We start from the raw sequence: 26242 nt of genomic DNA on the forward strand, positions 1-26242 counted from the left end.
TTTCAGATTTTTGGTCTGCTTTTATATAAAAACAGTTGGTTTTAGAACTCTTTAGCGACGTGTTAGTATTACCATCGAAGGCCGATATGATCAACCAAAAAAGAAGATGTATTTGGTAACTTTTCTAGTGAATTTCTTGAGTGTGAATCTGTCTCTTTAGTTTACTCCTTCTGGTTTAAAAACAAAGCATAGTAAAAAAAAACAATTTTAAAAATATAAAAACTTTATTGCACATTTCTAGTTGATAAAAAGTTGTAACTACAGAGAGTTGTAATTAAAGTCATTTTTTTCATATTAATTTTATTTTAATGTTGATACATGGCATTGCATATCATCCACAAGTATTTCATATGGTACGTAATTACCGAGGGCCAAACGCAAGCATGAAGAGAGATGTTCGTCAGTTAGCCAATTACGATATTTTAATTTCACTATCTTCATTTGGAAAAATGCAGACTCACACAAGTATGTTGATGCAAAAATGCGGTGAGCTGCAGAGCTACTTGTCTCAAAGACGGGTATTTATCAGACGATATGAAAGACCAAAATTTTGTATCGGTCGCTCTGGATTTAAGGTGTATATTCGAAATTATTTTCAGTACCTCATTTTGGACGTAAATGATCCATATTGAACGTAACGGATATTTCAGTGGCTATTTTTTCCACGTCTTGACAAGAAAATGGATTAGACATGAATGTTACAATATCTGTCAGTTACATTCGAGATGACTAATCTTAATGCTGGAGTTATTAATCTGCGGACTTTTACTTGCACTTTGCTAATTTTAACGTGCTGATGTGAATCAATGAGTTGGTTTACTATTCTTTTAGAAGATAAATAAATGCAATTGCGGTTGTTTGCAATTTTCGAGGCAAAAACTATGTTCTTTGGAAGGATAAGTGATCCAATGGTAACTATATAATCATGAATTTTAATTACTTCTATGGCAGATAGTACAATAGCTTGGTCTTTTGCCGGATATTTGAATGTAGTTAGTATGTTTGAGTATGTAGACGATGTAGTGTTTTGTGAAGGATTATTTTCCTTTGGATTCATTTTTAGTTAATAATTTTTGTCTTTAAATTTATTTATCATAGTCAATTTTGCCCGTGCCAATCCGGCTCTGTAATATCAGCAGACTTTTAAATAAAAGTCGCTCTGGGAACCGGTCGGAGCGGTCTTTGTAATAATTTTGTTGACTTTCAGAATATGTTGTATTTTGTATTATTGAAAATAGTAATTGCACTCACTGCAATTTTAGGCCAATCGATGAAAAGCACTGTAAATTTTCTATAGTAAACACTTTCAACTATTTTTTGTTCACTTTAATCTATTAGATTTAAACGATATTATCGGAGCTAACCTAAATGTTGTTTGTTAAACCAAGGTCAGAGCCGTTCTCCTATTTGATTCTTATTTAAATTATTTTCTATTATGAGCGCTAACAACTATAATATGTTGAACAAGCAGTTATTTTGCGAATAAAATACCAATTTACCGAAATTCTTTTATTTTAATTTTTTAAGTGTAAATATGAAATTAACATTTTTTATGATGTATGGAATTATTTTTACAGTTTAATTATATATTTTATGTTGATTAATATTTAATTAATTGTTTGATAGCCAAAAAATGCTGACAACGAGATATTGGAACAAGAGGTTTTAAACAAATTAAAATAAAAATGAATAGGGCGTAACATCGCCCTTAGCTTTAATAACAGCCTGAACTCTATTAGCCATTGTATCAACTAGGCCTTCACAGAATTCAGGGGTGAACCAATCCCTTATTTCTTGCAATTTCTTAGGCGTTGTTTCATTTTGTGCCAAAGTATCTCTATTGGATTAAGATCAGGGCTTTTAGGATGTAACAAAACTTTAAATGTCATGTTCTCCCATCCATTTTTTCGTACATTTAGCCTTATGGCATGGGGCTCCGTGCTGCTGAAAGATAAAATTTCCGGCTGGATATAACTTTGCCGTACTTAATAGAAATGAATGTCAAGGATATCTTGATATTTTGTTGCGTTTACTATGGGCTCAATAAAGTTCCCTACCCTTTGGCCGACATACAACTAAACACCATGATGCTCTGTGGAAACTTTACAGTTCTTTTGAGAAAATTCTTATGGAATGCTTCCGTTTTTTTAAGAATCACACGCTTCCCATACTCTTCCACACAAAGATATCAAATTTGTTTTCGTTGCTATAGATAAGTTTGTCCCAGTTATGTTTGGTCTACGAAAGTTTTGATTTAGCCCAAATGTAACTAAAAATGTAAATAAATCAAAAAATAGAAAATTTAAATCGCAAAGAAGAACTTATCAAACATCTTCTTCTTCATCCTCTTTATAAGCAATTCTGCTTGTTCATTGGCGGATTACTAGCTCTATATAAGATTGTCAGTCCATCTTTTGCGATACTTCTTCTGCTGATTGGTGATATATCTCTTGGTATTTTCACGACACAGGTCTCCTCCATTCTGCTCATGTGGTTATTCCATTCTTTTTTTCTATTTTGTGTCCATTTATTTATACACTGTACGTTACATTTATACACTGGACGTTACAAGGGAAGTGAATTCTTCACTTCTCTTTCGATCTCTCAGCGTATTTCCTGTAATTTTTCTCAGTACTCTCATCACTGCCGTTTCCAGTAGCCTTTGCGTTGTGGCTGTGTCGAGTCTTGTTTCTGAGACATATGTCATTATCCGTCTTACACTAGCTTTATCAATTCTTGATTTCATCTTAGTGTTCATGTGTCTGTTTTGTAATATAGTGTTATTAAGGTATCCTGCCAGTATATTTGCTTTTTGTACTTGATCTCTCACCTCTTTGTCTAGATCTTCATAGCTAAAAAGTGTAATTCCCAGGTATTTTATTTCCATTACTTGTTCAATACTGATGCCATCAATTTCTATTTTACATCTGGTTGGTTCTTTGTTAACTAGTATTGTTTTGGATTTCTGAGATGAAATTGTCATATTGAATTCTTTTGCTCTTATCTATGTTAAATATGTAAGCCAGTCTTTGCAGGCTATCTTCATCTTGGGCTATTAATATTGCGACGTCTGCGTAAGTAAATATTTTGATTTCTTCATTTTCCATTCCGTATCCTCTTTCTTTGTTAACGCTTTTAATGATTTCATCAATAATCAAATTGAAGAGCATGGGGCTCAATAAATCGCCTTGTCTTATTCTGCTGCTTATTTCTATAGGTTCTGTAAGTTGTCCATCTATTCTCACTTTCATTTTGTTGTTTTGGTAGATGTTTTCGATAGTTTTTATAATATTTAGGGGAACTTCTTTATTATACAGAAGATGGATTACATCTTTACCCTGTCAAAACGCTTTTTTTTTGGTCAATCAGACACAGAAATGCTTGTCTATTATACTCTAGTGATTTCTCAGTACAGTAATTTGCTCTACAACGAATATTGCATCTGTACACTACTTCCACTACAAAAACCCTGTTGTTCATCTGCTAAACTTATCTTCTGATTTATTCATCATCAGGGCTTTTCATTCCGGGTGGAATGTTTGCCTCTCTTACTTAGAGCTTTCTGATTCGCTTATTGCGGTGAATCACTCCGCGTTTCACTTGTATGTTGTTAAAGCTTTTTGTATGACTTGGCTTTCGTTACAATTTTCTTCCACTCATTTCGATATGTGCATAATTCCCTCCAGTTTCTCAGTTCCAGAATTTTGATATCTCTCATGACCTGATCCTCCCATCTCTCTCTTGGTTTTACACTTGGTCTTTTAGTTGCTGGTTTCCATCTGGCGATCTTCTTATTCAGTAGGTCGTTTTTTCTTCTCTCTATGTGTCAGCCATCTCAGCCTCTGTGCTTTAATAAATCTAACTATATTTTCTTCCTTCATTATGTCTCTTAGTTCATGGTTCATTTTGCTTCTCATTTCTCCACTGTTCATTCTTATCGGGCCCATAATCCGTCTGACGATTTTCCTTTCAAAAATTCTCAATTTTTCTTCATCATTTTCCGTGAGGCACATTGTCTTAGCTGCGTACGTAACTACTGGTCTGATTGCAACTCTGTATATTTTCAGTTTTGTATTTGTGGATATGTTCTTGTCCTTCATGAGCCTATGATATCTCCAGTATGTTTTGTTGCCTGCTAGTATTCGTTCTCTTACTTCTTCACTTCTCTTGTTTTGGGCATTCACTATAACTCCCAAATATTTAAATTGTTGGACTCTTTTAAAAGTGTAGTTTTCTATCTTGATTTCACTCGTCCTGTTATCTTCTCTTCTCAAGCAGAGTAAATATTTTGTTTTTCCTTCGTTAACTTCTAGACCTCTTTTCCGTGCTTCTTTTGCCTGAATTGTTACTGCTTCTTTTAATCTTTCCTTGTGTCTTCCCATAAGAACTAAATCATCTTCATATGCAACTATTTGTGTTGAGGAGTGGGCTATAGTTCTTTTAATTTTGCTGGCCTTGACTGTTCCTTCTACTGGTATGTTGAATAATGTGGTTGACAGGGAATCGCCTTGCCGCACCCCTGTTTCTATTGCAATTGATTTTGTGCTACCTTCTTCTATTGTTACTTTAGCTCTAGCTCCATCCATGGTAATTTTTTTTATCTGATTAATTTTGCTGGTATATCTTGATTTTTCATTTCAATAAATAATTTATTTCTTTCAATACAGTAAAAGGCTTGTCTGAAGTCTACGAAGAGGATGTGGAGTTCTATGTTGTGTTCGTGGCATTTTTAGATTGTTTGTGTAACTATGTGGATTGCATCTGTAGTGGATCTGCGTTCTCTGAATCCTTGCTGGTAGTCCCCAATTTTTTTCTCTGTGAATTGAGTGAGTTTTTGCTGTTAGAATTTTATATGTTTTGCTCAGTAGAGATATTGCTGTACAATTGTTACAGTTTGTTACTTCTTCTATCTTAAATATGGGTATAATTCTGTCTTCTTTCCAATCCTCGGGCATTTCGTCTGCTTCCCATATTCTAACTATTAGGTTATAGAGGCTTGTTAATAACTTTTCCCCTCCGTTTTTAATCAGCTCATTGGAAACTTCATCTGGGCCGGGTGTTCTTTTCTGTTTTACTTTTTGAATGATATTTAAATATTCATCACATGTTGGTATCCCTATTTCATTATCTCTAATGTCTTCCATTGCGCCTACTTCCTCTTCCGTGCTTTCTTTGCATCTATATAGTTCTGTGAAGTGTGTTTTCATGATCTATTGTGAATTTTAGCTACTGGTCTGCCTTTTCTTTGTTGAGCTATGTATCCAAATAGTTTGGCGCTGTCTTTACTATTTTTTTCTAGGTCCTTTAACAGCTGTTCCATCCACAGTGTTTTTTTGTTCTTGCAACAATTATCCGCTGCATTCTTTTTTTGTTGATATCCATTTATCTCTTGCTTGGTTTTTCTGTTTTATTTTGATTTTGCATTCTGCATCAAACCACACTTTCCTTCTTTTTATTTCCCTCTGTCCTAGCACCTCTTCAGCCTAATTCAAAATGGATTCTTTTATATTTTTCCATATGTTCTCTGTATTATTTGCCTCTGTTAGATTTTCCTTTAGGGTTCTCTCATATTGTTCTCTTAGTTCCTGTACTTTTAACTTCTCCAGATTCAATCTTCTTTTGTTTTGTCTTGTTCTCTCTGCTTTAATTATCTTCATTTTGATTTTTCCTATTACTAGAAAATGGTCTGTGTGTCTTTGCTCCTCTATATGATCTGACATGGTGCATTATTGCTTTCCATTTTTTGGATGTTAGTATGTGATCTATCTGATTGCCATCTGTTGTGCCAGGTATCAACCATGTTACTCTATGCTCTCTTCTGTGCATGAAGTTTGTGCTTATAATGTAACTGTTTGTTATTGCTGCTAGTTGGAATAATTTTCTTCCATTATCGTTTGTCTCGTCATGAATGGTTTCTCTCCCTGCCACTTCCTTATACTGGTTTTCTTTAAATACTTTTGCATTGAAGTCACCAACTATTAGTACTATATCATTTCTGGGTAAGTTTTCATATAATTCTTCCAGTTGTTCATATATTTCAATTTTATCATTTTCTGGTGCATTTTTTGTGGGTGCATATATGTTTATGATTGTCATATTGGCTTGTTTGTTTTTTATTTTTATTATGACATTCGTCCATTTATCGCTTTAAATTCTATAACTTTGTCCCTAATCTTATTGTTAACCATGAATGCTGTGTCGTTTTTCCCTTGCTTGCTTTCTCCCGAGTAGTGTATTGTGTAGTTTTTCTTTTTGATATTTCCTTCTTTCCATCGTGCTTCTTGTAGTGCTAGTAGGTCTATTTTGTATGTTTGCATTTCTCTTGCTACCTCTTTCATTTTTCCTGGTCTCAATAATGTTTGAACGTTCCAGGTACCTACTTTTACTCTATTTTTCTTCTTGTTTTCTTTCTATCTCTTTTTCCTATGTTTGATTTGTTGTTCTTTTTCCGTGCTAGTTTCGTCATCTGTTTTTCATCCTTTTTTTTTAAAGCCTCTTTACATTCCATAGACGCGTTTTTCATATTCGTTTGCCAGGATGTTTTAGTGATACTGGTCGTTTGTTCTTTACTATGTGCTACTTTTACATACGATCCCAATTTTTTTGGCTTTGTGTCAGTATTGATTTATGAGCACTTGTAAAATTTTAGTTGTAAGTTTTAGCGTAGTATTTAACAAGTTTATACCCTCTGTACTTTTTGGCTGTTTTTTATCTCCTTTTTTGAATAGTAGAATTAGTTCGCTCGTTATCCATTCTTCCGGTATTTTATTGTGTTTTATAATTTTATTGATTAATGTTGTTAATTGTTGTCATTGCTGCTCCACAATAGTTTAGTAACTCGTTTGGTATACCGTCTTTATCTGCTGTTTCTCTGTTCTTCAGGTTTTTAAGTATTTTCTGCACTTCCTGTACATTTATATTAAGTTCTTCATTTGTGATAATTTCTGGTGTTTAAAGTTCTAGCGTCGTTTGTTCTTACTCAGTGCAAACATACCTTATAAAAACTAAGACCGCTTTTTTGGATATATTTGTGACAGGATTCTCTGGAAACATTCATCACATTTTCTCTATTCCTTCTAGCAGTTACTTCTCGTTGTGTATTTCTTCTTCCCGACTTCGTATTCTAATCAAATGCCTTACACTCCTTTAAGAAACAGATTTTGAACGACCTGAGCTTTTGCACCGAACATCAATCCTGGCAGTTTCACAATAGTTCTTAATTATATTAAACACAGTAGTTTTTGCTACAGTCAATTTACTGGAAATTTCACGCATTGTTTTCCCTTTATGGCACCGATAAATAATAATTTCTTGAACTTTTGGATCAGTAGGTTTCCACGTGCCATTATAAGATATACTTGCTCGTAATAAAACTGACGGTTGTCTTTATTCATACTCAAATGACGTGTGACAATTATTGTTGACAATGCACTACCTACTCGTATGTTTGATTTCAAAGCCTTCTGTGCGTCAAGCTAATAAAATTTAAGGAAGTTAAACTTAAAGGAAAAAAAAAAAAAACAAAAAATATTCCAATATTTAGTTGTCAATAGTTTTCGATTAACAAACAATTAATTTAATACTAATCAATATAAAATATATAATTAAGCTACAAAAATAATTCCATATAGGTACTATAAAAAATGTTAATAATTTCATATGTATAATTAAAAAAAAATTAAATAAAAGAATTTCGGTAAATTGACATTATATTCGCAAAATAACTACTTCTTTCAGCATATAGTTGTTAGGGCTGGTATAAAGTATTTGTATTTATAATATTTCGAAAAAGTTAAATATTGGTGGTTTAAGTAACTACTAACTATATTAGTAGTATGTTTATATAACTGTAATAAATGTATATTACCACTATAAAATTATTTTTCTTGTCAGACTCTAGTTATGGCCCAATAATATGTTTGTGTCAGAGTGTAATTAGTACTAACTACGTACTTACACTACGTAGTTAGTACTGATTTTCTAAATATACTTTTTCAATGTCTCACGGTTATTAATAAATTTTTTGATAGTCATAAAAAAATCACTTCATCCGTCAGATAGGAAAATCGAAAAACTAGCTCCGTCGGACAATACGAAAAGTTGTTTTTGCTGCTGTTTATGCATCGAGCAAAAAGACAAAAGAGGGAATCTAATCGTTATGAAAAGGCGACCAAAAAAGTGGCCTCTGATGGCGGACATATCCGGAAATCCGAATGCGCCAAATTTAAATTTTCCGACACTTATTAACAGTAGCTATAAAATAGTTTTCATAATGTGTCTTAGACGAGAAAATTTTAATTAAATATTAACGATAACAGTCTAAAATGTGAAACAATTGTTAAAAAACTTCAATATAAATAAGATTTCATGTGACAGTTGGGACAAATAATAACATAACCCAACTAAGTTTGATTTCTTAAACAAAGAAAGACTCTCTTTCCTTGTTTAATTTGGCCTCTCAAGACGGCACTTCCTGTCTAACAATATTTTTGCCCCCACTACCTTTACATTCCCTCTTTTGTCTTTTTGCTCGATGGGTTTATGTAAGTATCCTGAAACAATTAGCTGGTTATCTATTAATTTCGTCACAGTTGTTTTTTCGACATATTTGAGTTGTCAGGTGCATTGCATGACTTATACTTATCATCAGACAATGTTATTTTCGTGTTCTTCTTATAATTTATAAGCTATTTAAATAAAACAAAAAGCAGTTTTTATAAATTTTGGGTATTTACTTATGTCGTAAAATTGACATTTTTCGGGAAAATTAGAGGAAACATGCCACAGAACCAAAGAAGTCGTAGATGGAAACCGTGCCAGACATGGCCTAATGAAGCGTTACTCAAAATTTAAAGAGTTTCTATCATAAACTTTTTTGTCGACGGGCACTCTAACTATAATACATAACGTCTTTATTCGAAGCTGATTTGGTTTATTGTTTAAGGTGGTAAATAAAGGTGGTCAACCCATAAATGAACTACTGTGATAAAATAACAAATAGCGAAAATCAATAAAGCGTAAAGTTCTAGGTTTAAAAAAAAAAGTAAACAAAATCTAAGCATTAATTCACTGAAACTCAATAAAAACATTTTAACAATTACATTAAAGTGAATATTCTTTGAGACTTCTTTTAACTTTCACAACTCATTAGATCTTTATTCGCTGAAAGTCCAATATTCTCTAAATAAATATCTAATTATTATCAGAATTCGCTTATCCGTGGAAAATTCGAGCCAGAGATAGATCTTTCACCGGCCGGAGACAAAACCAAATATTATTTTAATGCATTATCACTGTCACAATCTGAAGCTTTTAACAGGGCTCCACTTCACAAACTTAAAAAGTTTTTCTTTTGGTTTAGGCCAGTTCATAATAAGAAAATGTGAATAATTTTGAGATATTTTATATATTTAAATATTTTATTAATCTTTCAGTTATAGGTAGATATTAAGTTTATGTAGCGGGATGTTTTATACTTAAGTGAGTATTTTGAAGCGAACTGGGAAATACACTGGCGAAATAGACCTTCTTCAGTCTATTTCGCCAGTTGTTTGTGTTCATTGCCAACCGTTGCTAGTTTGCTGCGCCGATCTTCCCCGCGACCTTGTCCACACTATCCCACCATCTCAGTCTTGGTCTACCTCTAGACCTATTTCTTACTGGTGCTGCTAATAGTGTTCGTCTGGGTGAGTAATTTTCATTTGATCTCGACACATGTCCAGTCCATCTAAGCCAGGGATCCTCACTAGGATTTCTTTGAGAGCCTAATAGTTTGAATTAAATTTTCCTCAGGGCCGCAAGTACAAGTGGTGGTATGAAATAACTTTAAAACTATATGACTATAACATAAATTTATTACAAGTTACGTAAAAACAATATAATTATAAATTATATGGACTGTTTTGCATGTAAAAAGTAGGAAAATGTCGTTTACTTGACTCCAGGAATGTCAAGTCCTGAATTTGTTAATTCTTTGAAGTCGACGGGCGAAATCTTTCACAGCTCTCTAGAATGGCATCTATGTTAGCAGGTTGGGAAGAAACTGAAATTCTCAAAATGTTTTCAACATTCTCAGTAGTTAGCCTAGATCTGTACTTATTTTTTATGAACTTCAGCTTACTCAATGTAGATTCACAGACATATGTAGATGCAAAAATACACAAAATTTTCTGAGCTCAGTCAATTAAGTTAGTAAATTTGTCATTTTCATCTGCTTCCCAAAACTTATAGTGAGCTTTTTCCTTCTTTTTTTCTTCAAAAATACTTTTGAGCTCTGTATCATTCTGAAGATCAATTAATTCATTTTCCAAAAGCTAGCTAGCTTCGTATCCAAATATAGAAAGATGAGCTAGATTTGCTGTTGTTATTGCCCATGGATTTTCCATCAAGCGAAATGGTTCTTGGAACTTCCTGAAGTCACTAAACCTTACAGACATTTCATCCTTAAGGACTGTTAACAGCTTCAGTAGGTCAGAAATCTCTTGACTTTCATCTGGATTTTCATCAAACAGTGCTTTAACGGAAGAAAAGCTGGAATAATCTTTATTTGACAATTCTTCAATATACATATTTAGCTTTTGCTATACTGAAAACACAATACTCATCATTTTCGTTACAATGTTATTGTAATCTCCTTGCAATTTGATCAATGTTTCATTCATAATGCTCATTGTATCAGTGAGAAACGCTACTTTGAGCCACCAACTAAAATTATGAATATCAGGAAACTCTTTATTCTTTGTAGCCAAAAACAGAGTAATCTCAAACCGATTAGAGAAACATAATATTAGCTCATGTTTATTGGAAATACTCGACATCATTAGCACGTGCAAATCCTACCCTGTCGCCTTATTTCCTATGAAATTAAAATGGTAAATGTTTTTAGGGTCCATAAGGTTTTGAAATATCTTTACTGGCCGGCCAGTGCCACTGTGGTGGGGGTAAAGATGATTAGTGCGAAATGCGGTACAATGCATGGCACCGCTCTACACTACTGTAATCTGATTGAATACATAAGTAGAAACATAATTATATTATAACTTATTTATAATATAATAGTATAAATTATACTTCTCGTATAATTCGAAAATACACGCATGGACAAAAATATCGAATATTTTGGAATTTTCTAATTTTTGTTTTTTCAAAATAAATTCTGGCCAATCAAGTCGTTTATTGTAAAATAGAGTTTACTTTAACAATGTTTAATAAACAATTTTAAGTTTTTATGCGGAGAATTAGTTATTAGATTAGATATTAGTTAAATAAGGTTATTTTAGTCTAAAATAAAATGATAATTTAAATTGCTTAAACAAGTCGTTTTAACTGAAAGAAGTGCATGATGAGTAACGAGTATTCCCCCCTCTAGCTCTTATTACTGCTTGCATCTTTCTGAGCATGCTTGCAAGTAAATTTTGGACATATCCTTTTTAAATTGCATTCCAATCATTCTGTGCAGCAAGCCGAAGCTGCTCTATCGTATTTGGAACGGGATTTTTTTGTCGTATGCTGCGTTTTAGGTGATACCACATGTGCTCTATTGGATTTAAGTCCGGGCTAAACGGTGGCCAATCTAATCGTCGAATTTGAAACTCATCAAGATAATTACTCACTATAGCAGCAGCATGTGGTCGAGCATTAACGTGAATCTTTCACATCCAATGTAACCAACATATGACCAAATATGATTACTATATGATGTTTTAAACGTAAGAATTATCAGTCATCCGTCCAATCACTTTCACAAATGCGGTACGTACCTCCCAACTAATACCTTTCCAAAGAATTATGCCATCAACTCCAAAACTGACGTTCTGGCCGAGACTGCAGCTGGCGAATCGTTCTCCAACTCTTCTGTAGAGGTAGATTTGACCACCAGGCTTCGATAATAGGATTCTGGTCTCATCAGTGAAAAGAACGTTTTTCCAGTTGTCGATATTCCAATAAATATGTGTTCTTGCAAATTCCAAACGACGAGCTTTATGATTTTGAAGGAGACGTGGAACTTTGGCGGGGCGTCTGGGCTTTCAGTTTTCTTCTTTTGATCTTCGTCTAACTGTTTGTGAACTCACATTAACTTGTCTAACATTTAATAGCTCATTTCTGTGGTGCATCGATGTCAATAAACGATTTGGTGTAGAATTAAGAACCAAAAAACGGTCATCAATTGCGATTGTGCACCTTGGGCGTCCTTGACCAGGCCTTCGTACAAAATTTCCAGTTTTGTGGCATCTTTTTAGAGTATTCGAAACTATAGATTTAGTTCTGCTGAGACGTCGTGCGATACCTTTTTGTGCATATCCTTCCTCGTACAAAATTACAATATGTGCTACTTGGGCTTCATCGCAGTGTCGAATTGGTGGGATACTTGTTTTAAACTTAGTTAAATCAATACAATATTTAATTAAACTTAATAAATTAAACTGAAAATAACCGAATTTGTATGATTTTTGCTTTACGTGAAGAAGGTTTTTTATGATGAAATGTACGAATGACACTAACCACTGAATAAACGTCAAAATAAACATTTAAATATCTCAAACCAGTTCAGTACATCAGCCTACGATATGAGTATTATAAAGTAATCTAAAATTATTTTGAAATAACAGTGACTACAAAAAAAAAAATTGGAAAATTCCAAAATATTCGATATTTTTGTCCATGAGTTTATATCGCCTTCTTAAAATAACATTCTACCAGATATTGCCCATTATTCTGCGTAGTTAATTCTCTTTGAAGATGAGCAGACGATTTGCGACTGTTTTGAAGATAATCCATGTTTTTGACCCACATGCCAGCACTGGTAGGATGAGTGTTGTATATATTGTTAATTTCGTTTTTGGCTTAAATTTCTGTCTGTTAGCTGATTATTTGGTCGAAAATAACATTTGTTTGCCCTTGCAAGGTATCGTTGTTTAAAGTTTTAATTAAATTAATTAACGTTTTAATTTTTTTATGTTTCACTTATTTAAAATCCACAACCTGTTTTAATATTGACGACAATAATGGCGTGTGATAATTTGTTTGTTGAGGATTAATAAATACATGTTATACCAATTTTTAATATGTATTTGTTAATAAATTTATTTTTTGAGCACTTTTGAGCACATATTTTCGAGATTTATTTTATTTAAAAAAATAAGAATGTAGAGCGGATTTAACTTTTTTAAAGATTTTATTGATAATATAACCTTTTTTACAGCTTATGTCAATTTTTAGATTTTCTTCGATAATTCTTAATAATGTTATTTGACGTTTTTTGTTTGATGGCTGAGAGAAATGTTAATATTTTGTTTAGTTTATTTAATCATGCGTTTCTTCATAAGATTCAGGGTAAAACTTATGGGCACCCATTTTTTTGCAGTTTAGTTGTATTCAGTGTTTTTTATTTTTCTTTTGTCAGACTAGTATATAATTATTATCTATCGTTTATCTATCTCTCTTTGATCTGTTATTTTTTTAATATTTTGTATGCTTACCCACCCCTAATGAAATTACTGACTTGAGCAACGTAGTCTTCATTAAGTTTTGATGAACTATCAGCTTTTTAATATATACTAGCTTTTTCGTTACAAATTGAACAGCAGGGGTGAGAGTATATATTCCTGTCGGACCCCACGTTAGAAAACTATGAGCTCTTTTCAGAGTTTGGTGTGATCTTAACATTGGCAACTTCAGTTAACAGATAACAGATATTCAGCGTATTAACATAAGAAACAGTAAAAAACAGAGAACGGTAAAGCTCCAGAGCTTGGAGACATTCACATTAAACTAGTGAAACATGGACCAGATACTGTTGAAAATAATAGGGTACATTTTAAATAAATATTTAGTTGAAAGCCAATATATTCCCACAGGTTAAAATTTAGCATATTCATTATAAGTTTTATCTGCAAATAATTAGGGAGAGAAAGAGAGAAGTATGCTATAATTATAGAGTTACTGATAGTCTCTAACTCAATGGGAAGGTTATACAGCCGAATCTTAGAAGAACAAGTAGAGGCGGAGTACCAAGAAACAGTAGAACAGAGCAGCTTCTGAGCAGGATGGTTCTCTATGAACATTATCTTTACTTTACAGCAAGTAATAGAGAAATGCGTTACCAAAAAATCATAAATTGCGTTCTGGTGATGGTTTTTTTCTGCTGTCGTTGTTGGTTATGATCATAAATTATCCTAGGGTATATGCAAGCTATATTTATCACGTCATAGAACAGGCAAAGATACCATCTTCTTGTTTTCTGGAGATGTTATTGTTTCTGCATATTTGGTCAAATGTGTCTACTCCTTACTTAGTTGCATTATAAAATTTAATGATATTTGGCTTTCCAGTTGGATCACATTCTGCTAGACCGTTGTGGATTGTCGACAGAAGTAGCACAGACTTATTTACTTTTATCTTATGGGATACCATTGTTTTTTCACCATCGAAGCAAAATAAAGAATGACCAATTTCAGGATTTTTGAGATTTATCATCTCGGGAGGTATTTCCCTTTTATTTTGCAGCAGATTACCAACTACAGTTAAATTGTAAGGAGGTTTCAGGAGCTCTGATGCTAGCGGTACTGACGTAAACTAATTATCCATGGTTATGTTACGGTTACTTCCGTACACACTCTGAGTTAATTGTTTTAATAATATTCTCCTAGAGGCAGTCCATTGGTTTTAGTTCCCTTTCCTAAATACAATTTTGCATCGAACGTATATTTGGTTGGTAACTACGTCACACAGAATTGCTATTTTCAGTCCATATTTGGCTGGCTTGTTTCGGATATATATCCGGAAAGGACATCTTGCCCTAAAAGCCAGAATCTGCTCATCGATTGTTAGGTATGAACCGAGCTTATGGGACGTTTTGCAGTTCTGTATAGATTATTCCATATTTTACGAATGGCTGCTAATAGGTCTGTTTCTTTTCTGTCTGGTCTAGATAATTTATCGTTAAAATACAAACATACTATAAAAAATTCAAATGTTTCCCGGCCCATAGTTGCTTTATATATCGCACCAGAAATTTTGTCATCAAACATTTGTGTTGTCGCTAAATGATTGTCTTTTTGGACAGCAGCAAAAATAAGTAGTCCTAAGAGTGCATGCAATTCGTCAATATTTACTTTTGAGTTTGTTTCTAGACTTTAAATTTTAGCGCCCTACCAGAAATTTCAGCATTTGTTTATCTTACAATGTTTGCCAGAGGCTCTGGACTCATAAAACAATGAAAACCATCTAAGGGAGTTTGTGCTTCCTTGGTTTTATCAGATTTGAACAAAATGTACGAAGGTATGTTTTGAAGTTTTAGTAGCAGCCTTTGGTTGAGAGGACCACATGGTCGGAATCTGAGTTATTTTCGCTTGATAGTTTGAACTCTAAAGCGGCATCTTCTGTTTCAGATCCACTTTCTGATTTATCAGAATTGTTATCCGATTCATCTGGCCAAAGTTCTTCCAGGCACAATTGCAACTCAGCTTCCAACTCCCGCTGCATGAGAGGCCTGTGTATGTCTCTATTTTTCTTATTCATATTTTACACTAAAAAAAAAACTGATAATCTCGTTGTTTTTGCAATTATAACGTTATTACTTACCTTTGTAATATTTACGAAGCAGTGCTCATTTGCAGGCACTTAACTAATATTGTAGGCCTATCTGTACTTAAAAACGTTTCGATATACACGTAAGGCGTAAAACGTTTCGATATACAGTAACGTAAGAATAGATGAGCGGGCGAGAGATATTTTTGGTGTACCCCTTCCACAATATCCTACAACAACGACATTGGCGTCGTAAAAATTACGATGGCTAGTATTCAAGGATTCAAAAGGGATGTTTCCCCTTATCCCTTACTTTATTTAAAATTTATATTTAGGAGGTATTTCAAAAATGGATACAAAAATGTTAAGGTATGATAATAAAAGTCGGCGAGAGTTACCTGACAACATTATTCTTGGCTGATGATCAAGTAATACAAGCAAACTACGAAAAAGATATGAAAATGAATGTAAACAACATACACTTAATACTTACGAATAGGGAAAGAAAACAAAGATCTGGTACTGCAATTAAGACATTGTGAAGAATATGAATGTTCACGCAGTACTATATCTAACAAAGGTTTCTCTAGGTGTGATGATGATATTATTTCTTCAACTTTATCTGGCTACCATAACTTATTGCCGCTAAACAAGCCGGTCGAACTAAACATCACTGAAAAACTTAAGGTCAAATATCTGGACAATGTAGAGAAAGAAAGGATGGAGAAGAGTTGGAGGTACTCAAGAGCAATGTTTTGAGTCAGAACAACAATCGTACATAGAGCTGTAACGCTATGTGATAATAATAATATATAATACAGTTTATTTTATAACAACTTTCATTTTTTGATAAAATAAAAAAAACCACAAAATATAATATAAAACAAATATTGTCTGTGATACTAAAACAATTTTATGAATATTCTTCAAATACGCGAAATATAAATTTACAAAAGAATTATTCACATACTGAAATATTGCAATATATACAATTAAAAAAAACTCTTTTCTAGTACTGGCCTATTGACTAAACTTTCTTTCTATTGTCGGTATACTTCTCCATGATTTCTTTTTAATTTTGAAGTTTTTGATCCGACACTTTGCAAAAATAAAAGAATGAAAGAAAATTTTTCTGTTAGAAGAAAAAATTTGAACCAGGACTCATCGCATCATCTGCTTCGAGATGTACATTTCCACCAGGGAAATGGATTACTTTTTTATTGTTTGAAAGCTTCAGCGAAAGCTCTTTGGTATAATTGATATTGCTATATATATACAAAATTTGATATTGTGTTTCATGAGAACGTTATTGATTCTCTGTATGTAGAGAATTTTATTAAAAACCTAAATTCGGAGATTATCAATAAGCTTATACAATTTCAAAAGCTTTGGAAGAACTTATTTTATTAAAAAAGATTTTATATTTACTTATTTATTAAAATATATTAATTTGAAATATAGGGTCAAGAGTAAAATTATTTACACTTATTTATTACAATTATTCGGTAACTATTACTATATTATTGGTTGACAAATTTAAAAAATAATAATATTCTGAAATTAATGAAAAATTATCTGTTGGTGTTATCTTTGTTTACCATTTTGTATTAATAATTTTCTTAAATAATTAAAATTGCGCTAATTATCAATCATTGATAGCCGTACAGTTAACTGATTAAACTCAAGGAAGAGTTTAAAAAAACGAATTCATCGTAATACTGGATATTATTGACTGTCGGTATAAACAAACAACACAGTTTATTAGGGTTGCAGTCAGAAGGTTTGGCCGGGATGTTACAGAAACACTCTTTTGACTTTTGGTCCAGCTTTCGGAATTACTTTATTCCTTTATCAAGACACTGTAATTAGAAGAATGTGTAAATATTTACAATATATCACAAATTGTCAGTGCAACTTACTAGTCGTTGAGATTATTTATATAAAGCTATGACACTCAACATTAATAACACACATATAAAATATAACATATAAAATAATGAACAAAATACATTTTAACATTTAGTTATGATAGTAAAAATTTTGTTTGTGACATATTTTAACGGTGTGTTTTAACTGATCCATAGAGAATAGAAAGAAAAAACAAAAATAGTATGATTAAAAAGTGATTAGGTGTTCTTCATGTTATAATAATGGAAGTAGTATATTAAACCTGTCTTGATGGTATGCAAAATGTTTTGTATACAGGTGTATTATGGTGTGTATATGTAAAAGTAAATCTATATTTTATTTTTGATGTTTTGTCAGTAAATAACAATAAATATTGCTCAGTTTATCTATGTCAGACTTTTTATGTATACAAGATTTTATGAGTTTATGTGTTTCATAAAATCCAATACGTCCAAACGAAATGTATGGATCCCATTAGATGATGAATATACTTCGGCAAATATGCAAATAAAAATGTAGAAAATATGCGCATAAATATGCACGTGTTTACCCGAAAATATGCAAATATTTTACAAAATATGCATACAAATAAATAAAAAAATCGTAAAAGAGTAACAATTTTATTTAAAAAAAAAGTGTACATAACTAAATATTTCCTACTATTCATTAAGATTTACATTTATTTTAAGTAACTACATCATTTTTAAGTATGAATAATCTTATTTAGAATTATGGTAACAATAAATGACCAAGTGGTGTTCAAAATTTTCTAACAAAAACTTGTGGCTTCTGTCTGAGTACATATATTTATATATGGAAAAACTTCGTTCAACATCAACTGATGTAACGGGAGCATTTTTCAAACTAACCAAAACATTTGGTTCTAAATTAATTGTTTCCGAAATATTTCCAGCTAGAACACTGACTACTTCAGAAAGAATATGGTAACCTTTATTTTTTTCCATAGAAGCTTCAAATTTTTTTAAAATATCTTTTCCAATATTACCTCTAACGTTCCGACAACCTGACGCAAATTCTTTTATTATTGCTGTACTTTCGAACAATGACAGTTTTGGTGATTCTAACTGAGTAATTGTTTTTTGAACAAAACTAAAATTTGATTTTATAAATGAAAGTTCTTGTTGAAGCAAGTTACTCTGAAAAGTTTGTTTAGAATCCAAAAGAGATTGGGAACTTTCATCTGTTAACGTATCAATTATGTTCTTTATTTTAACAAAATGATCTGCATAAAAATTAGCTGCTTCTAACCATGTTCCCCATCGCGTTAAAATAGGTTGTGGTGGAAGAGGAATGTTAGGTAGCATTTCTTTATAAAGTTGAATTCTTATAGGAGATTTAAAAAATACTTTTTTGACACTGGATATCATGGTATTTACAAGAGGAAACTTTTTTCGTATTTCCTCTGCAACTCTGTTTAATCCATGCGCTACACAAGTAACATGTATTAAATCTGGGAAAAATATTTTTAAATTATGTCCTGCTTTCACCATATAAGGAGCAGCATCCGATTAAATAAGCAGTAATTTATTAGAAGGAATAGTTGTCGGAAGAAAAAAAGTTGCTAATGTTTGTTGTATAAAACGCGAAATTGTTAAAGCATTTGTTTTCTCAAGTTGCTGGCATGAAATAAGATGAGATTTTGGTAAGGTATCTTCTTTAAGAACACCAATCAATAAATGAGCAATATACTTTCCTGAGGAATCAGTGGTTTCGTCTACAGATATGTAAAAATAATTATCTGCAATTTCTTCCTTAATATTAATTAACACCGACGAGTATAGCCCGTTCACATTATTTCTTCTTAGAGACCGATCACTTGGAACACTAAGTTTGCAATATTTTTTCAGAAACGAACTAAAATTTACATTTGCTAATTTTGAAAGCGGTATGTTTGCAGACACTAATGCGCGACACAAGTCTTCATTAAAAGTTTCTTGCTCATCTAATTTTTTTGAAGTAGATTGGAAACATTTAGCCATTGAAGTTTGATGTTTTCCTCCTATTTTTCCTTTTTTTGCAATGTGTGAAGCAGTTCTCACATGTTGGTCTAACTGAAATTTCTTCTCACATGCTATCTATAAATAAAAATAAAAATCTTTATTTTAACCCAACCTTTAAAATATAAAAATATACAAGGTGTTTTTGGTTCATCAAATAACTGGTTTGGAAAATAAAACACTCGCTAAGTGTTTTAAATGCAGTATTAATCCACAAATTAGTTTTTGTTACTAACCACTAGTACATCATATATCTTATTTTAAAATTCAACAAAAGTTTTTTTTTTTGTTAATTCAATTACAATAAAAATAATTGTGTTTTAGAATATCTGACTTCATAAAAAAAGTAAAGGTGAAAAATTTTTCTAAATACACACCATTGTATTGTACCATGGACAATTTTTTCTCACTAAAGGAAGCTATTTTTCATTTAAAAACAACCTACGAGTACTAAATTTCAAGTAAATACGTTTATTGGTTTTAAAGTTATTGTTGTTTTAACTAAAAGAATTTAATTTTTTTTAATTTCAACACCCTGTATCTCGAAAAGTAAATAAGTTTGACCCCTCATTAACTATATCGTTTTGTTCAATTTTTCGAGAAGTATCTAGAGTCAAACGTTGTAAGTGTCATTTGGAAACACCCTGTATGTATGAAATATTAGATATTTAATAGAAAATATTAGATACTTACAATTTTGCCACAGACTGAACAGTAGATTTTTCCCATATCCATAGACAGCTCTTTATAAGGTTTAATCCAAGTTGAAGCACTGGTTGTTTTAGGCATTATAAAATCACAATCTTCCTTTTTGTTACGCACAACGAGTGTTTACGCTTTGAATATCAAAACAAAAATGATTTACAAATCTGAGCATCAAATTAGAAATGTTTAGGTACCTAATTCAATAAACTGAGAGATTTTGGAAAATCCCTAAATTAGGAACAAAACTATTAGCCGTTTACCTGCTGTTAAGATACAATAAATTGTAGATAGATTTGGGGATTAGATCATAAAATGCAAATGAGCGAACCCTTAGCGATTATCCAATACCTGAATGCCTCAGTGACCGAGACTTTCTAAGAATGTTGAGGGCTACTTAAATTGATCTTCTTTGAAATTGTAAATGTTTTGTACCTGTAGAGATTACGTACTTAGATCATTTCTTGATTAAAATGACTACAAAATTTTATACAAGAATTGAAATAAATTGGTATGTTTAAAAATTTTCAAATACAGTATAAAAATCTGAACTTTTATGCACTTTATGCAAACTTTTATACAAATATGCCAAAATATGAAATATTTGCATAAAATATGCACAATATGCAAAATATGCAATATGCATATTTGCCGAAGTCGAATGATGAATTAAGGAAGATTTATTTGGATGAAGGTAAAAATTTACAATTTGGTGATCAGTATTTAGAAGCAAAACTACAACCATCTGCTGTTAGCTATGAAGATTTACAAAACATTCAAAATGTGGGGAAGTTAACAGGAAAGCATTTAATTGGAAAATTCTCCATTAAAATGCCAAATGTTGGCAGACAATGGATGGAAGAATTTGAAAAAGAATGTGAAAGGTTTGAAATTTTAAATGATGAAGATAGAAATAAATAGAAAGTTTGAGATATCTACTTGAAAATCAATGTTTAGATTGGTATGGTAGTATGTTAATTAAACATACAGTGAAATTAAATTGGAAAACTTGGAAAACAATCTTTTGTGATACTTATGAGAAAAAGATTGGTCCCAAATAAAATATGCTTTTACATTCAAATATCAAACTGGTTCTCTATTAGAATATGCCACAAAAAAAAAGAAAGATTATTATTAGAAGTTAATAAGTTAATTGACAATAACACACTTATAAACCTGATTGTGTTAGGTTTACCAGAAAACATCATGAACAGACTTGATAAAGATTCACTGACTTCAACTACTCACCTTTTCAGTGAATTGAACAAGATTTATTTATTTATCGTATGGCATACAATAAGAACACATATTTAAAAAGCAATATAAAACATTACATGGAGTATTACAAACGAACATCTAATGCATTAATATAGTCTAAAACATTTTCGGTCGCATTCAGGAACTCGTCAAAAACTCCAGGGAACCGCCTTCGGGGGCATTCTTCAACAATGTGACGGACGGTCTGTCGTTGCGCACCACAGTCACACTCCGGAGTAAGGGCTTTTCCCCATTTATGTAAGCTGTCAGCACATCTACAGCTTCTTGTTCTTATTCTGTTTAGCGTTGTCCATGTACTCCGGGTCAGTTTAAAGCCTGGCGTTTTCTGTTCGATACAGGCCATTTGCTGTGCTTCCTTTGGTGAGTCGCGCTCCCATTGTCTTCTCCAAGCGTTGGTGAGGTCGAAATGTTCCTGATGTAAGGAGGTGGCCCTTAACATGACAGGATATCTGGAGCGCAGTCTGTTCATTACGATATCACGCCTATCATGGTGGATGGGTAGTTGATGGTTAGACTGGATTTTTCGATATTCTCTGAGAAGGGAGTGACTTCTTCGTAGTTTCGGCGGTGGAATGTGTCTCAGGATGGGAAGCCAATAGTTGGGTGTTGGTCTAATTGTACCTGAAATCATTTGCATTGTCTGGTTTAATTGGGTGTCAATAATCTTCGTGTGTTTGCTATTGAGCCATACTGGGGAAGCATATTCAGCTGTCGAGTATACAAGTCCGATAGCAGATGATCTGAGTACGGAGGCTGAGGACCTCCATGTGGTACCACATAGCTTTTGGATTATATTATTTCGCGTTTTCAGTTTTGCTGCCGTTCTTTGTAGGTGTTCTTTAAAACCTAAAGTTATGTCAAGAGTCACTCCAAGATATTTTGGTGTTGAGTTATGATTTAGTAGTCTGTCTTCAAAGTGAACGGACAGTTTTTTGTTGGCTTGGGCATTATTTAGATGGAAACAGCACACTTCGGTTTTCGTCGCATTAGGCCGTAGCCTCCATTTGCGAAAGTATTCTCCCATAATGGCAAGGTCATCCGTTAGTATTGTTTCTGTAACTGCCATGTTATTATGTTTTGCTGCAATGGCCCAGTCGTCAGCGTAGCCAAATTTCTGCGAATTTGTCCTAGGTAGGTCCGCGATGTATAAATTAAACAGTAAGGGTGCCAAAACAGATCCCTGTGGCAGTCCATTGCTGAGCTTCACTTGGACACTTTTTGAATTGAACAAGAATGAACACTTAGCAAATAAATAAAGTGAAAACGTATTCTTACACTATAAAAGAAATGTTGAAGAAAAACAAATTAGAAACAAACAAAGATTGGACAGAGAGCAAAAGCATAATGTACCATCTGTGAAAAACTTAAAAAAGGAACACGCTACCAACTTGAATCAACTTGTTGGTTTAAACCAAAGGATAATCAAACTAATAAGGATGATCAAATTAAACTTTTCAGTAATTTAGAGTTAGGATGTGAACTACAAAATGCTAATTCAAAAAACTATTAATACTGTGATTAATAAAAATAAAATTAGTGTTGAATAAAAATATTGAGCTTTTTGGAGTATATGACTCACGTTCAAACGTTTCATTAGTAAATTTAAAGTTATTAAAAATAAATAATAATAATTCAATTGATCCTAACAATACTAATTTAAAAACTATTAATGGCATTAAAACAACCAGTGGTATGGTAAAATTACATGTAAAATTTTTTTTATAGAAAAAGAGACAGAAGTCTTTGTGATTAAAAAAGATAATTTTGATTACGATTTTTTAATTGGTTTAGACTGTATAAAAAAATTCTATTTGTGTCAAAATGAAAACTTGCAAATAAGTCAACAAGTGCCTATTCAAAATGATTTTACTACGGAAATTAAAACAATTTCAAAAAATTGTGACATTTATAAGAAAGTAAGAGATAATAATCAACAAAGAAAATTTGATTCTAAGAAAACAAATGAAATTGTTAGTTTAAATGAAATAAAAATAAATATTTAGTAAATTTTAATGAACACTTTGATGAGACAAATTTTAAAATTCATGTAGACCATTTAGATTGTGATCAACAATCAATAATAAATGAGGTAATATGTGACAACAAATCTGTTTTTGCAAAAGACAAATATGATGTAGGGACAGTGAAGGAATATGAAGCACACATTGATTTATTAGAAGAGAAATATTGCAGCAAAAGGTCATATCGAACCACAGTTGATGATAAAAAGGAGATTGAGACACAAATTGCATTGCTACTAGATAAGAATCTTACAGTCCTTTTGCAGATCCAACTCTACCGATACACATATATACTGATGCTAGCTTACTAGGAATAGCAGGGGTGCTAAAACATCCACAGGAATACAATGAAGAAAAACCAGTGGCCTATTTCTTAAAGAAACTAAATAAAGTACAGAAGAGGAATAAAGCTATATACCCGGAGTGCCTGATAATTAAAGAATGTGTTAAATATTGGCAACATTACTTTATAGGTAAGAAATTTACTGTTTTTTCTGACCACAAACCATTGGAGAATATGAATATACAGTCTAGAACAGATGAAGAACTAGGTGATTTAACATAATTATTTATCGCAATATGATTTTGTGGTGAAATATTGCCGTGGAAAATACAACTTAGCTGACTGCCTTAGTAGAAATACTGTCTTGGAACCAGATGAAAATATGGAGGAGCAGTTGAAAGTTACAAATTTGATAACTCTTGAAGATATATTGAAAGGCCAAGAAAAAATAAAGATATAAAACATAATTGTAAACTAGTAACTAAAAATAATGTTTATTACAAAAAAGTAAGAGGAAACGAAAAAATCATTCTAACCGAAGATTATAGCATACAATTTTTAAAAGATGTATATAGAAACTTGTGTCATATAGGAATAAAACAAATGTATATGATGATAGGACTATACGGCTAAAAATTTAACAATCTGTGTTTGGACAAAATATGTCCAAGCTGTGCAGTATGTACTAAAAACAAATCAAGAGAGGAAAATTTGGATTAATATCACATATAGGTTCAGCCACAAAACCTTTCGAAATTATTTCCATAGACACAGTCGGAGGTTTTGGAGGTTCTCGATCTACTAAAAAATATTTGCATCTTCTAATGGATCACTTTACACAATATGCATGTATCCTAACATCGAAAACTCAAACTGCAAATGATTTTATTAAACTTGTGAAAAACATATCAGAGACACATCAGATTGGTATGATTCTAACAGACCAATACCAAGGAATAAATTCAAAAAATTTTAAAAATTTTTTAGATGAAAAATTTATACCAATAATCTTCACTGCCACAAATTCACCATTTTCTAACGGCTTAAATGAAAGATTAAATCAGACCCTAATTAATAAAATCAGATGTAAAATTTACGAAAAAGAACAAAAAACTGCTTGGACAACAATAGCACAAGAATGTGTGCGCAAATACATTGAAACAGAACATACTGTCACTGGTTTCGCACCATGATACTTAATGTATGGCAAAAATGTTGCAATGTTGCCAAATGAACTAAAAAAATTAACTTCTGAGAAAGATTGGATTCGTAATAGAAATATTGCTCTAGATAGAACGATCAATTCTCATAATTATAATAAACAAATTTATGAAAAAAACCGTAAACATTTTGATTTCAAGATAGGTGATTTGGTATATTGGAAAATGGAAACAAATTAAACAGGAACAAACTTGACGAACTGAAAATAGGACCGTATGAAATTACCGAAAAATTGTCAAATTAAATTCACAGAATAAACCTGAACCGAAGAAAATCAGAGTCCAATTGAAAATGAAGAACAAGATGAAAAAGACGTAGAAGATTACTAAACTTTGAAGGCATGAATATTTTCTCCTCTGGAAAGGGGGATGTAATGAAATTATAATTTCATCATTCAAATATTGCCGCGCTCTACCGAGGATATTATCTGGAATATTAGACACAACCACTTGTGTCATCTTTATATTAAAAACTTGTCAGATTTTATTTTGTGGTTAAGAATGTTAAACATCCAGAGTTAGTGACATTAAATGTCGTTTCTTTAATTTCATTTTAAATTTTGTGTAAATAATGTAAATAGAACATGTTTTAATAAATCTTTAATTTCAGAAACTTAGTTGTGTTACTAATTATCAAAACAAACCTTATATATATATATATATATATATATATATATATATATATATATATATATATATATATATATATATATATATTTCAATATAATTATTATCTTGTTTGCCGACGAGGCCACTTTTTGTTTTAATGGTACCGTTAATAGGCAAAATTGTCGTTATTATAAACACCATCCCCACAATGTTATGGCTAAGATTGTTAGGAATACCATTCTAGAATGATATTTTTTTGATGGTACTGTGACGGGTAAAAGGTATTTAGAGATGTTGCAAACCTACGTAGTTCCATTTTTAACCACAACTTTTCCAGATATCAATAATCCTGGTCAAATAGATTCGACCATTTAGTTTCATCAGGATGGAGCAAATAAACATTATGCTGTAGGGGCTATAAATTTTCTAAATGCAACTTTTTCCAATTGCTGGATTAAACGACGCGGTCACATTAAATGGCCTGATAGGTCGCGAGATTTGAATCCCATGGACTTTTTTATTTGAGGTTATTTGTACTTATAAAAGTAAGGTATATGTAAACCGACCTATTAATTTGGTAGACCAGAAACAGAGAATTCGTACTGAAATGCCACAAATTACACCAGTGATATTGTTAAATATAACCCAAGAATTCATTGGACGTCTTGAATACTG

This window comes from Diabrotica undecimpunctata, chromosome 7 (genome assembly GCF_040954645.1).
Source record: "Diabrotica undecimpunctata isolate CICGRU chromosome 7, icDiaUnde3, whole genome shotgun sequence".
Taxonomy (NCBI): Eukaryota; Metazoa; Arthropoda; class Insecta; order Coleoptera; family Chrysomelidae; genus Diabrotica; species Diabrotica undecimpunctata.